Source organism: Nyctereutes procyonoides, unplaced genomic scaffold (genome assembly GCF_905146905.1).
Source record: "Nyctereutes procyonoides isolate TBG_1078 unplaced genomic scaffold, NYPRO_anot_genome, whole genome shotgun sequence".
In the NCBI taxonomy this organism is placed as follows: Eukaryota; Metazoa; Chordata; class Mammalia; order Carnivora; family Canidae; genus Nyctereutes; species Nyctereutes procyonoides.
In genome coordinates, this window is record NW_026575140.1 from 42,630,686 (window position 1) to 42,646,652 (window position 15,967).

A 15,967-nucleotide genomic window follows, 5' to 3' on the forward strand; every position below is an offset into this window, starting at 1 on the left:
TCATGAGATAGAGCCCCATGTCCTGGAGCCCCTGCACTCAGTGCAGAGTCTGCTCGAGACTCTTTCCCCCTCCCACTACCTCTCCTGGCTCATGTCCTCCCTCTCTATAAAATAAATAAATAAATCATGCAAAAAAAAAGCTTTAAAAAAACGCTGCTTTTGCCTTCTTTTAAAAAGTCAGAAGGGCCGGAGCCACCTCTGCCAGCAACATGTTCAAGGTAATTCAGAGGTCTGTGGGGTCAGCCAGCCTGAGTCTGCTCACCTTTAAAGTCTATGCGTCACCTAAAAGGGACTCACCTCACAAAACTTCTGTGAAGGTTAATGAGCTTTCACTCTACTCGGTTCCTGAGGGTCAATCTAAATATGTGGAGGAGCCAAGGGCCCAGCTTGAAGAAAGCATTTCACATCTCCGACATTATTGTGAGCCATATACAAGTTGGTGTCAGGAAATGTACTCACAAACAAATGGGGGTTAGACAGCTATGAATATCTCCAAACTGCGCCTCCTGGATTTTTTCCAAGACTTGGTGTTATTGGTTTTGCTGGCATTGTTGGACTTCTTTTGGCTAAAGGGTCAAAAATAAAGAAGCTGGTGTATCCACCTGGGTTCATGGGACTAGCTGCCTCTCTTGATTATCCACAACAAGCCATTGTATTTGTCCAGGTCAGTGGGGAGAAATTATATGACTGGGGTTTACGAGGATACATAGTCGTAGAAGATTTGTGGAAGGAGAACTTTCAAAAGCCAGGAAATGTGAAGAATTCACCTGGAAATAAGTAGAATGCTCCATGCTCTGCCCATTTTAATCAGTTATAGGTAAACATTGGGAAATCCATGCATTTTCTACAGAAAAATGGCAGAGAAGTCAGTACTGAATGTAGTAAATTGGCTTTCTTCTTCAGGAAAAACTATACCAGGCTTCTTTGTTATCTTGGGTGATGCCATACTACCAGTGGACTAATCGGAAATCCTTTCACCTACAGATAATGTCCGGCATTCAAACTCCTGGTTCTCATGTTGCTATTTATGTACATAATTAAAATTCTTAATTAAAAAAATAAAATAAAAAAATAAAAAGTCAGAAGATCCAGAAACATTAAACCTACATTCTAACATAGCAACGACTTGCAGAAATTGATTAGCAGCTTCCGTCTTTGACCAAAGCATGAGCTTTCTAGTTCATGTTAGTCCCTAATTGATCTGTTCTACCTCCTTTGCCTGGTTTTCGTAGGTATTTGAATTTTGATGTTTGCCTATTGAGAAAAGTTCAAATGTGGAATGGAGTGGAAGAGAAACCATATGCTCTGGATTTTGGTCAACAAATCCCAGTTTAAATTCCAGTTACCCATCTAAATGGCCATAGGACTTTGAATAAGTTATAAGTTTCTCTGAACCTCTGATTTCCTCAAGAAAATGGAAATAATAACTATATTTCAGAAATTTGTAATAATTAAAGTAAAACATATTCAGTAGTTGCATCATAAAAATTGTGTAATGAATTATGTTATTACCTCTCTCCTTTAACTGACTCAATATTTATTTGGGAATTGGGGGTATTGATAAGAAAGGTGTAACTAGGTCCTTAGTAGTTTCCATAGTGCTAAACACACAAAGTACAAATGCTCTTTCCCTGAACGCAAAGATCTTGGGAAAGAGATCTTTCAACATTTTTCCTAGAGACTACCTGATAGTTAAAAGCAGTTTTATTAAATAAAATTCCATTTTTATTTGTCAACTAGAAATCAAGACCTCAGGGTTTTTTGAAGTAAACTTTACCCCCAGTGTGGCGCTTGGACTTATAACCCCCAACATCAAGAGTCTTATGCTCTCTGGACTGAGCCAGCCTGGTACCCCAAGACTTCAGATATTTAAAATCTATGCAAGCTTTCAAATCACTGAAGCCCAAACAATGGCAGATTTTTATTTCAACCGGTGCCATGTTACAGATTTATTTACAATCCCAGCAGTTCATGTAAATTGCAGAAGCCAAACTTTTCACACCTATAGATACTATGATTTAGTACAACCAAGAGTTAAGGATTAAAGACAGTATGAAAAGGATGCAAAAACTGAGAGCACAAAGATCAATGGAAAAAGTTACCTATATTACAGAAGCCAGGATACAAACCAGAGTGATTTGTTCTGTAGACTTGCCTCTCTTGGCATAAAATTTGTATCTCATTGAACAGCTTGTTCAATAATAGCCACCGACTAGATTCAAATGCCTGCCCCTCACAGTTCTTAGGTAATGATTCATATACTCTCCTAGTTTTTTGACTGCCTGAAATTACTTGTGACAAATTATTCTTCAGTGTATTGTCTGCACTACTTTTTCAAATGTTTCTATGGTTCATAGATAAGTTATCTGATGTATATTGTCCTGTCTCTCCAGTAGTAAATCAGGAATTGAAGAAAGGGCTCCTCCCAAAATTCTAGCGTAATCCACAAGTTATTCAAAGTTCTTCAAAGAAGAATTCCACAAGTTCTTCAAAGAAGAATTCTCCTAGAACACACACATAAATTCCATTTGAATACCATGGTTAGCTACAACAATAAACAAAGAGACTGGTAAAAATTAGAAAAAAGTATAAGTGAATAAATTGGGAAGAATTCTTCAGATTAATGGAAGAAACAAGTCCAAAGATTTGATGACAAATTTTTAAAAAGGAAAAACTTAATAATCTGGAGAAAAACAAATCAATAAATTAGAAAAAAAATCTGTTTCAAATATGAGAAAGAAGAGCTATGTTTAAAATGTAATAAGGGGGCAGCCCGGGTGGCTCAGCGGTTTAGCATTGCCTTCAGCCCAGGGTGTGATCCTGGGGAGCCTTCAGCCCAGGGCGTGATCCTGGGGAGCTCCCTGCATGGAGCCTGCTTCTCCCTCTGCCTGTGTCTCTGCCTCTTTCTCTGTGTGTTTCTCATGAAAAAATAAATAAAATCTTTAATAAATAAAATACAGTAACAAATCTTTTTTTCCTTATCCATCAGATGAATCAATATTTGTTTCATTGTTAACACTCATTTTGGAACAGAATGAGGTAAAATGAACAAACTTACACATTGCTTACATTAATGCCTTTATGGAAAGCAAAACCTTTTAAAAGTTCCAAGATCTGGGGTGCCTGGGTGGCTCAGTTGGTTAAGTGTCTGCCTTCAGCTCGGGTCATGATCCCAGGGTCCTGAGATAAAGCCCCATGCATGGCTCCCAGCTCATGAACCTGCTTCTCCCCTGCCTGTGCTCTCTCTCTTGCTAGCTCTCTCTCAAATAAATAAAATCTTTTTTTAAAAAGTTCCAAGATCGGGCAGCCCGGGTGGTTCAGTGGTTTGGCGCCGCCTTCCGCCCAGGGCCTGATCCTGGAGACCAGAGATTGAGTCCCACATCAGGCTCCCTGCATGGAGCCTGCTTCTCTCTCTCTCTCTCTCTCTCTCTCTCTCCCCCCCTGTGTCTCTCATGAATAAATAAATAAAATATTTTTAAAAAATAAAAAAATAAGAAGTTCCAAGATCTTTCAACTTTTCTATAAGACTAAAATTTTTCAAAATATAAAAATTGAAGGAGGAAAAGAATGAATCTTAATAGCAAAACAAATACATATTTCCTTAAGAAAATATTTTACTATATATATTTTTGGATCTATAATTGACATATATCATTAGATTCGTTTCAGGCGTACAACATAACGATTTGATATTTATATATATTCTGAAATGATTATCACAATGAGTCTAGTTAACATCCATCACTACACATAGCTACATTTTTTATTTCAAATGAAAACTTTAAAATGTACTCCCTTAGCAATTTTCAAATATACAGTAAAATAATGGGGCACCTGGATAGCTCAGTTGGTTAAGTGTCCAACTTTTGATCTTGGCTCAGGTCATGACCTCAGGGTCGTGAGACTGAGCTTCACATGGGACTCTGTTGGGTGTGGAGCCTACTTAAGATTCTCTCCCTTTCCCTCTATTTCCACCCCACCCACCTCAGCCTACTCGCGTGTGCAAACACTCTCCCTCTCCAAAACAAATGTACTATAAAATATTATTAAGTATAGTCACCCTGTTATACATTACTGAATATATGCATATGCATATTTTTAAAGTTATGAATTCATATGTATTTTCTTCTTTGTAACTTTCCATGCTTCCAAATTATCAGCAATGCATATGTACCCTGTCATAATATGAAAATATTTTTAATAAAAACAAAAGTATTTTTGTCAAAATGGTAATAAAAATAACATACTGTTATACAATAAAATTAAGAATTTTTTTAAAGGTCTGAGAATCATCTTGGGAATGAACTAATACTTGATGAGATAGAGGGGAATTACACTTAATCAGCAGAGCATATATTATTTATACTATTCATTTGACAGTAATTATATACATCTTTAGATTATGTTTGTATGTCCATGTACATATTCATTCTACAATACTCAAAAAATATTTATTGAGTATTACTCTTTGCCAACAATTACCAAAGCAAGCAAAAATTCTTATCTTCATGAAGCTTACATTCTAATAATGGAAGAAGACAGATAATGAAGAAAAAAATTTTAAATATTTATGATACACCAAATAATAAGTGCTATGGAAAAAAATAAGGCACAGGAAATAAAGAATACTGGGTTGTTAGGGGAGATGGTGCAATTTTAAATAGGGTAGTTAGCAAAGGCCTACACTTAAGGATATCACCCGAAGAGGTGAGGAGGTAGACCGTGCTATATCTGAGCGAAGAGGATTTCAGACAGAGGAAACAGCAAACGCAAATATCTTATGGCAGAAGCATGCCTGAGGTACATATCTTGCTTGTCTCTCTAACTTGACTACAATCTCTTTGAAAGAAATATGTAATCACCTGCTTCTTCTGCCATAGTCCAGATCACAATACCAAGAATAGTACTTAGGAAGCATTTATTAGTGATAATATTGCAAGGACTAAAAATGATTGGACTCTATCATCTTTTCCTTAAAAATAATCCATTATTGGGGATCCCTGGGTGGCGCAGCGGTTTAGCGCCTGCCTTTGGCCCAGGGCGCGATCCTGGAGACCCGGGATCCAATCCCACGTCGGGCTCCCAGTGCATGGAGCCTGCTTCTCCCTCTGCCTGCGTCTCTGCCTCTCTCTCTCTCTCTCTCTCTCTCTCTCTCTGTGTGTGTGTGTGTGACTATCATAAATAAATAAAAATTTAAAAAAATTTAAAAAAAATCCATTATCATTTTGTATCTCATTTTTTACAAATAACCTTTTAACATAAGATGTGTTCAAAGTTGGGTGTGTTTCAGAGGTGAAAATGTTTCCTTCTCCAGATATATTCAAACAGACTGAAGTATCATTCGCAGGGATGTTCTGAAGGAGTTATAAGTATCAGATGCTTTACTGGACTAGATGACCCATTTAGTCTCCCCTTCCATCACTCAATAGACAACAAACATTACTTAGCAATGAACAAGACCAGAATCCTTGCTTCTCTGAATTAATTACCTGTCAGCACCCTAATAGTTGCTATAAAGCTACTGGATGGGCAAATAGTCATTGCTGGTTAAAAACAAGAAAACCAAAATCCCCATCACTTAAAAAAAAAAAAAAAAAAAAAAAAAAAAAAAACAAACAAGAAAACCTCTCCCTTTTTAAAAGTGAAACATTTATAAAGTCATTATGCTTATTTACCAGAGCATGTGCTCCTCAACTTCTTAAGAGAATATCTTATTCATATTTGAATCTCTAGAAGCTGACATCAAGACCTGAGCTGAAACCAAGAGTTAGACACTTAACAGACTGAGCAACCCAAGCACCCCTGATATACACAATCTTGAATAAACTCCATATTCACGATATTTCTTCAGCCCCTAGCCTGGCATTTAGTACTCAATTATTTTGTTGATAGAAAAGTAAGGCATACTTAGTTACAAATGACAATCACAAATTGAAAATGTATTTACAATTAATTTGGTTCTTTTTTTTCCCCATATTAAACATCAACCTGAGGCAATGGCATTGATTTAAACTGAGTATTTTACTTGTAGTGAAACTGAAAAAGAAGACCAATCTTTCTTTATTCATAAAATTCCACTTCTTTTTTTTTTAAGCTATTTATTCCCAGTAAGCATTCCCATTGGTTAAATATCTACTTAAAAGATCTTTTACTGGGGATCCCTGGGTGGCTCAGGGGTTTAGTGCCTGCCTTCAGCTGAGGGCATGATCCTGGAGTCCTGGGATCAAGTCCTGAATCAGGCTCCCTGCATGGAGCCTGCTTCTTCTGCCTGTGTCTCTGCCTCTCTCTCTCTCTCTGTGTCTCTCATGAATAAATAAATAAAACATAAAAAAATCTTTTACTTAATTAAGGGGGAAAAAATCACAAAATATTCAGAGTCTTTTCTACAAACAAAAGCATAGAGTTAGACAAAGATTAAAGATAATGTCTCCACCGATGTATTTATTAGATAAAATTAAGTTGCAGTAACAGATCCCTTAAATACAGAGGATGTTGTTTTTTTTTTTTTTTTTTTTAAAGAAAGTTTATCCTTTCTCACATAACAGTCCAGGGAAGGAATTCAGGTCAGAGGTGGCTTGCTCCATAACCTTTCAAGGATAACAGCTTTGCCAACTTCAACACCTGGCTTCCAAGGTTGCCCTGGGCATCATCACTCCAGTCAGCCAGAAGTCGGAAGGGCATAAGGGGTATGAGTGGAAGGGTTTGTAGCCCAATTTGAAAGTGATATATGTCACTTCCTCTCAAATTCCACATCACATAGCCATCCACATCTAATTGCAAGAGAAACCCAAAAATATAGTCAAGCTCTGGATCCAGGAAGAAGAGGATAATATTTTAAAAGACTGCTGGTGATCTCTGCCATAATGGAATTCTAAATGAAACTCTAATTCTCTAAATATTCTCCCCCCCCCCAACTCCTGCCCACTCTGAGTATTCAAAGCCTCCGGTTTTTGTTTTTGTTTTTTAAGATTTTATTTATTTGTTTGTTTGTTTGTTTATGAGACACACAGAAAGAGAGACACAGGCAGAGACACAGGCAGAGGGAGAAGCAGACTCCATGCAGGGAGCCTGACGTGGGACTCGATCCCGGGTCTCCAGGATCAGGCCCTGGGCTGAAGGCTGCACTAAACCGCTGAGCCACCCAGGCTGCCCTAGCCTCTGCTTAAATGTGCACAATGCAAAGGGCTCATATAGGATATGCCCTGTCATAGTTCACATTTATGAATAGATTATGTTCCAAGAGTTCACTTGTGAGTTTACTAGAATAGATTTTCTGAAAGAAGTACAATAATAGGCTAACCCAAAATTTACTACTTATCCCATATAGACAAACACTATAAAACCTGCAGTTTTGCATGAGATAATAAGAATGAAGTTTCCTCTTCTACTCTTGCGAAAAAAGAAAAGGTCGACTGGATAAAACAAGTTTTTATTCAACTCCTCCTCACCTCATTACTCTCCTTTCCATAGGTAACTGTCACCCTCAGACCCTGCCCACCTAAGTCTATCCTACTGCCCATTTCCTATCAGCATTTATCATCAATGCTGCTGCTCTTATCTGGATGTTAAAGCAGTGGGTTTACATTTTAAGAAGTATTTTCACAGATACATTTATAATAATAGTTAACATTTCATAGGGTGCTCAGCGGGCTCAGTCATTAGAGCATGCGACTCTTGACCTCGAGGTTGTAAATTTGAGCTCTGTATTGGGTGTATAGATTACTTAAAAATAAAATCTTAAAAAAATAGTTAACATTCTTGAAAACTTATTATATACCAGAACTATTTTCTCTGAACTTCATTTTACTCATTTATAATGTGGAGATAATAAGAACCTCAAGATGTTATTGTAAGGATGAAATGAGATGCCTATAAAGTGCCTTTCCCTTGCCTGACATCAGTAAATTTACTTAATAAATGTTAGCTATTATTTTCCTAATTTGTTTATTACTACTCAGATATAGGGTGAAAGTGTGAAGAGCTTATTATTATTCAGCTGTTCCCTTCTCCCGTAGGAACCTCCCATCCCTCTAACCTATAAAGGAAACAACAATCACACTCTTTTGAATGTTGACAGTGGTTCTCAATGCTAATGTGCCTGAACTGCTTGTTAAAAATGTAAAAATCCCCATTCAATTAGTCTCAGGTAAGCATTGCTACCACATTGAACAACACCAGGGGGCACCATTCACATTGTATTGCATATAAATGGTGCTTCCTGGAGTCTTGCAAATCTGTAGTTCTGAAGTTGTAGCCCAGGAAATTGTATTTTTAACAAAGACCAAGGTGATAACAGACAATCCTCAAGGGTCTTTGAGACTGTTCTAGAGTGACTGTTAAAAGTGTGAGGACCTGAGAAAGAATGTGTCCCGCAGGCTAATTCAGTCTCTAAAAGTGGCTGTAAAGAATATCCAAAAATAACTATTTTAAGATTTTATTCTTTTTAGTGATCTCTACATGCAATGTGGGGCTCAAACCCACAACCCTGAGATCAAGAGTCACATGTTCTACCGACTGAGCCAGCCAGGTGCCCATAACAAGATAATAATTTTTTTTAATTTTATTTATGAGAGACAGAGAAAGAGAGAGAGAGAGAGAAGCAGAGACACAGGCAGAGAAAGAAGCAGGATCCATGCAGGGAGTCTGACGCAGGACTTGATCCCGGGACTCCAGGATCAGACCCTAGGCCAAAGGCAGGTGCTAAACCTCTGAGCCACGCAGGCGTCCCTCAAAATAATAATTTTTAAAGCTATCTACTACAACCTGAGCACAGATTTATTATTCAATAATATTCTCAGTAAAAATAATAATAATAATAATAATAATAATAATAATAATATTCTCAGTAGCCAAATTCTGTGGAATGAGATTTTAACCTGTAATTTCCTTCCAAAGGCTTTGCAAGGCTCTTCAGAAGTTATCTCATTAATCCTCAGGACAGATCTCTGAGACAGGTGGCAGACATAGGACGTTTTATTACAGGTAGCTTGAGGCATGAGCAGAGTTCCTGGCCCCAGAAGACCAGCCTCAGTACCTGGATGGGTCTTCTGCAATCTTCCCAGTCTTCATCTATAAGACACTGAGCTTCTGCTTTTTGCTGGGAAAATCTTCATTTGTTCCCATATGAGAAAGGCTGTTAAGAAGGCAAATTTCATTCATTTGCCCATTTCATTCATTCACAAATATTTATTAGCTACTACATAATAGGCCCAATGCTTTTTGGAAGTCAGTGGGTGTTGAATTATAAATGCACAAGTAAGCAACTATGTTCTAAGGAAATCACTGTGGGACCATAAAAAGGAAAGGAAGTACACATTAATTGAGCACTAATTACTAAATGCAAAGTATTGCGCTGGTATCTTTACTCAGATTATCTCTTTTATTCCTTGCAATAATTTTGAGCAATAATGACAGATATCATTTTTACAATCTTCAAAAAAATACATTTTTACAATAATTGGTTACATACCTATGGGTAGTACATATTAGAGGCAGACTTTGAAATTTGCCTGATTCTAAAACCCATGCTCTCTCCATAGTTCAAACCCTTAAGAAGATTACAACCCAATGATAAAGACAAGTACACAAGACTTTTGTATAATAACAATCATGATGATAGTTGACATTTATTGAGCACTTGGCTAACAGTATGTTCCAGGCATCAAACCAAGCACTTCATACAGATTCTTTTGTGTAATCTTCACACCAATTCTGTGAGGTAGATACTATTAACCAGCTCAAATTATAGATGAAAAAAAAATATCTGAAGCTTATAGAAGTTACATAACTTTTCTGTAGCAGAGAAGGCTTAAAGAACACCACTGCTTGGAGTTGTCTGGGTGGCTCAGTGGTTGAGCATCTGCCTTTGGCTCAGGTCATGATACCCGGGGTCCTGGGATCCAGTCCCACATCAGGGCCCCTGCAGTGAGCCTGCTTCTATTTCTGCCTATGTCACTGCCTCTCCCTGTGTGTCTTTCATGAATAAATAAATAAAATCTAAAAAAACAAACAAACAAACAACACGCTATTCCAAGAAGCAGTTGGCTTGTTCTACAAGGTCCCAAGAAATAAATATAAGACCAAATGTCAGGTACTTCAGAAGACAGATTTTGGTTCAAAATAAAGACCTTACTGACGGAGCAATCCAAGTGTTGCCTCTGGAGGGAATGAATTCTCCTTCTAAAGAGTTTGAACAGCTAATTACCACTTCAAAGACACATTATAAGATGGATATTATTATCTCAAGAATGTTCTGTTCTCTGCCCCACCACACCCCACTCCCACTTCAACTTCCATACATTCTTCAGATTTCAACCTAAGTATCACTTCCTCAGAGACATCTTTCCAGATCCTCCACACTAAGAGCCTCCATTATATATCATCTTAGTTCCTTGTACTTCTCCTTCATAGCACTTAAAACTGTAATTAATAACTAATTATGTAATTAATTATGGAATGTACATTCTTACTGGAAAGACACTATGTGAATTTTGTTCCTGGATGTTTACCTACCTACCTACTACCTACCAGAGTCTGGAACATGTTAGATGCTCAATAAATATCTGTTGACTGAATGACTAAGTGACTGTTGGTGGGTGATTGGACAAATTTGGATTCTCAGAACTGACCTAGCTGAAGATAATATGAACTCCCCTTGCTAAGGCGACTTGAACATTTCAGACAACTCATGTTCTTGGGGCCTTTCATACACCTGCTAAAATATTCACCTCATTATTCTCTCTGTCACACTTTTACCTTTTCCTTTGTTTGCAGCTCATGTCAAAACCTCAACCACACTGGTCCATCCCTATGTTGGAAACTGCATGGCAAGGACTAGCATTCATTTCCAACACTCTTGGCTTCTCTGCACTGATTTATTTCATATTCATCCATGGGCTTTGGCCTGCCTATCTCCCTTGTCCATCTGTTTGGACAGCAATGTGCCTGCTTGTGGGTGGTTAGATTCTTGGCATGGGATAGAATCTCCAAACAATGCAAGAGGTTTACATGGGCAAGCTGCACTGCATAGTCAGAGACATCTGTCTTGTGGGGAGAGTCTTCTCTCCGAAAGTCAGACTAACACATATCCCCTTTACACTTGATTATACCTGTAGAAATGTGGATACTCAAACCAAATGATCAAAATCTCAAAAGGAAAATAAAAAAATAGTCACAACACATTTGTTTGACAAACATAACTGACAACCCATTCTAAGCTAGGCAGTGGTAGGTAAAGGCTAGAGATATGAGACCTGCAAAACTGAGGAAAAGCAATGTGTTAAGTATGGCATATACATGAAGTTACAGGAGCATAGAGAAGGGATGAGAATGCTCAATAGACCTGAAAAGTCCAAAAAATTCAAAATATATACCCAGGAAATAGTGCCAGGGATTTTCTGCACATTATGTTATATTAGGCAACAGAGGAGAAAAATGGATTGCAACAGAGAGAGAATAGCTAAACCCAGAACCCAAGATGTAGCCTTGCCAATCTGTGGCAAGCAGGCAAATGGGCAGGACTTAGTAAGGGCTATGCCAAAGAGATGCAGCCTCTTTCGTTTAAGATAAAAATAAACATTTTCATTCCAGTTATTTAGGATAAAATAAATACAACAATGTGGGGCATGATGAAAGGTGAGTGTGCTGTAAGTGCATATGCCTCTTTCCAAGAATAGTGTCAATTCGTACACACATTCCTAGATGAGTATACACACAAACACACACATGCACACACACACACACACACACACACCCCACATGGCAAAGCAACACTGTTATGGGGCAATGTTTCACAGAATTCTAAGAAGTGAATGAGCCAATTATTATGGCATGTATAATTTTGGCAAAAATATTTGTTATTTCAATGGTTTTTTGAATGAGCCAGGGAACTTTGGAATGTGAATCCTCTGTATGAAAACACACTGTTCTTTTAAAATGACTAGGATAGCAGGGCCCTATGAATTCCAAAACTGATTTAACCTTCCTAAATGGGAGAAATTGGGTATGATAAGGTATATGAAAATGGGAATGAAGAAAGTGGTAAGTAAAAATCCTAAAAGAAAGAGAAAAGAGAACTTTATAATGAAGACTAGAAAAACAGAATCTGGAATAAAGACAAAATAAAGTTATCACCCTTCTGATGGTTTTATTTTTCAAGGGGAAACAGGAAACAATTATAATAGACATGTAAATTAACAAATGAATTCTACAATTTTCAGAGAGAGGTAAAAAAAGGGTTTGAGGAGGCAATCTTAGATGGCCAGGGAATTGCTAAATATAGAGGGGACATTTGAGCTGTGCCTTGAATGACAAGAAGAAAGCCATGCAAATATTTAGGGAAAGAGCAGAATAGGCAGAAAAAAAGAGAAAGTGTAAAGGCCCTGAGGCAGGAAAAAGTTTCATCCATTGAGAAGAGCAAGACCATTGTGGTTGGAACATAGTGACCAAGGGGGAGTGTGATAAAAGACTAGGTTGGAAAGAAGTAGGCAGGGGCCAGATTACACAGGCCTTCATAAACCATCATAAGATGCTTGAGTTTTATTATATATAAAATGAGAAGCCAACAGATGATTTGAAGTAAGGGAGTGATGTAAATATGCATTTTTGAAAGATCATGCTATTCATTGTGTGAAAAATAAAACTGTAGGGGGTGGGCAAGAGTAGAAACAAAAAGATCTGTTAGAAATACTTTACAATAGTACAAGTAAAAGATAGTGGAGGGTGGTGAAAAATGGTCAAATTTAGAATATATTTTGAAGAAATATATTTTGTATCTTTAACCATCATGCCAAACTTTTTACTTATGACACATTATTTTAAATTCCTCATTATGCTTTTATTTTTCTGCCTTATCTCCTTAGAATTCTACATAGAATTATTAATTCATTTAGGGATACCTAGGTGGCTCAGTGGTTGAGTGCCTGCCTTTGGCTCAGAGCATGATCCCCGGGTCCAGGGATGGAGTCTCACATTGGGCTCCCTGAGAAGAGCCTGCTTCTCCCTCTGCCTCTGTCTCTGCCTCTCTCTCTCTGTCTCTCTCTCTGTGTGTCTCTCATGAATAAATAAAATTTTAAAAAAAGAATTACTAATTCATTTAGTAAACACCTGTGGCAGTTTTTTGAAAAGTAATCTCTATGCCCAATACGGGGCTTGAACTCACAACCATGAGAGATCAAGAATCGCATGTTTGCTTTCCAACTAGGGCCCGACAGAATGGCTCCCGCAAAGAAGGGTAGCAAGAAGAAGAAGGGCCGTTCTGCCACCAAGGAGGTAGTGACCAGAGAATACACCAATATTCACAAGCGTATCCATGGAGTGGGTTTCAAGAAGCATACCCCTCGGGCACTCAAAGAGCCTGGAAATTTGCCATGAAGGAGATGGGAACTCCAGATGTGCGCATTGACACTAGGCTCAACAAGGCTGTCTGGGCCAAAGGAATAAGGGATGTTCCATACCATATCCGTGCGCAGTTGTCCAGAAAACGTAACACGGATGAAGAGTCACCAAACAAGCTCTACACGCTGGTTACCTACGTACTTGTCATCACTTTCAAAAATCTACGGACTGTTAATGTGGATGAGAACGAATCGCTGATTGTCAAATAAAGGCATAAAACTGAAAAAAAAAAAAAAAAGAAAAAAGAGTCGCATGCTTTACAGCCTGAGCCAGCCAGGCACCCCAGGGTAGTTCTTTTTTTAAATATTTATTTTATTTTATGATTGTTTTTCTTCTTGCCACATATATTTTATTTATACACACACACGATTTGCTTTGCCTATTTTCTATATCTAGAATTTTCCTTTTGAATAACTTTCTCTTCCACCCATTTTGTATATGTTCTTTGGCTCTTTTCATTCCTTTTTCAAATATTCCTTATTTTATACAGTAGTCTTAGACACAAAATACAAAGTACTTTTACACAAAATACATGATTAAATACAACAATCTTATAAAGTAGCTCATGCTAATATAACTAATGCCTTTTTATAGATGAGCAAAGTGAGTCTCAGAGAGGTTAAGTGATTTGCCCAAGGTCATGGAACTGGATACAGAGGACAAACTGAGTACAGTCAAGGTTCCCTGATTACTAAATCAATGCCTTTCTACTGTACTACTATGTGTCCTGTCTTTCCCTTCTGAGCCCACCTGCGCTATACCCTAGAGAGCAGGTGCTTATGCAAAGTAGATGATCAATAACCCAGTGACAGAGAGGACAACAATGCTGTCTCTCTGTATTCAATGTATTGATTCATCTATTTATATAGTTAGCGTATATTTCACCATGCAAAAATGCGCCTTAAACTTGCCGTGTAGATTTTACAAAAAAAAAAAGTTAGAAAAGACTAGATCTGAATTCTTTGCATTTGAACAGGTTAGTCATGATTCAATTCAATAAATATTTTATTGTGTACCTACCACATGCCATAAGTATTTATTGGAAGAATGAATAATTCTACATAGTATTATATAATTGTAAGCTATGATTATCACAATCTACTTGGAGAGATATGACAGAAAAAAAATAAAAGACCATGAAGTACTGTGTAATAAGTGAAGCAACCTGGCAGAGTGATTAATAATTCAATATGCATTGACTTTTTAAGGTTCTGGGAATAGAGAGGTGAACAAGACAAGATGGTTCCTGCCCTTATGAAGCTTCTACTGTAATCTACTCTCAAAACTGCTATTCTTACCTTAACAGCCTTGGAAACTTCCTAAAGTTCTCCATAACCTAAAATATTGCTAACTTTTACTAGATGCTTACTAAAATTAGTTTACTTGATCCTTTCAATGATCTTATGAAGTAGGAAACATTACATTATTATCAACTCCATTTTCCAAATAAGAAAGCCAGAAAGACTGTACAGCTAGTCAATGGCAGAGCCAGTTCTGAATTCAGGCAGTCTAGCTTCAGAGTTCACATGTTTAGCTCCTAAACAGGGAAAAATTTACATTTTGTGGGGCATGAAGCATATATAATATAGGGACTAGGGACTATGTTTGAGAAGAAAAAGTATACAATACTACAAATACAAAATTAGGTACAAGGCCGGTGAAGGGGCCCATGCAGTACTTGCACTTTATTAGCTTCACAATAAATCTGCCTTTAGCTTTAAGGTAATCCCATCTCTTCCACTATGCAATACCTTAAGTGTGAAGTTCGTTATAAAAATGATGACTGTCCCAATCCAAACACCTAGAAGGTGATTACATGAAGGGAGCAAGAAAATAAGCATTACTATTTAACTGTGAAACTACAAATGAGATTTTTCTGGTGCTTCATTTCAAGACAGTTTCGATTCATAAAGTATCTGCTATGTGCCAAGCATCGTGTTGCCATGCAAGTATATAAAACTGCATTTAAAATTATAGATAGATGATAGATAATGTTAGATAGATAGATAGACCTGCTCTCAAAGACCATGTTTACGTTTCTAACACTGTATAAATGCAAAAGGAGACCAATATGACAGAAGTACCCACCCTTGAGGAATTTAAATAATAATAAACAATTAATAAACACTTAATGCTTAATATGTAACTGGCATTATTATAAATGGGTTACATCTGCTGGAGTAGGTAGTAATATTACCACCATTTCTATTTTATGAATGGAGAAACTGACCAGAAAAGTGTCAGAGTTCAGTTCTGAAATCAGATGTGCTAACCTCTGACCATACTCTTAACCATTCTACTATTCTTCTTCTCCAATCCTTTTGGAAATGCTAATCTTGGAAACCTGAACAATTCGAGATCTAAAGCTTCTAAACTCCTCCCAATTGCCATCTTGTCCATGAAGCCTTCTGTGCCCATTCGATAGAGGTCAGGTCCCCCTCCACATACATAGTCTCCCCTAGCCACCTTTCTCATTTCTGGATCAGTGAGTTACTTTTGCCTCCTTTTCTAGACCAAGAGCTTCTTGAAGGCGTATGTCTTTAGCACCTGGTAGGTGTTGACTAAATATTTG

General features: G+C 37.5%; 1 pseudogene; it reads left to right on the forward strand.

Annotated features, from left to right (window-relative positions):
- Positions 1-209: 209 nt before the first annotated feature.
- On the forward strand, positions 210-960 carry LOC129497683 (MICOS complex subunit MIC26-like; annotated as a pseudogene).
- The last annotated feature ends 15,007 nt before the right edge of the window (positions 961-15,967 follow it).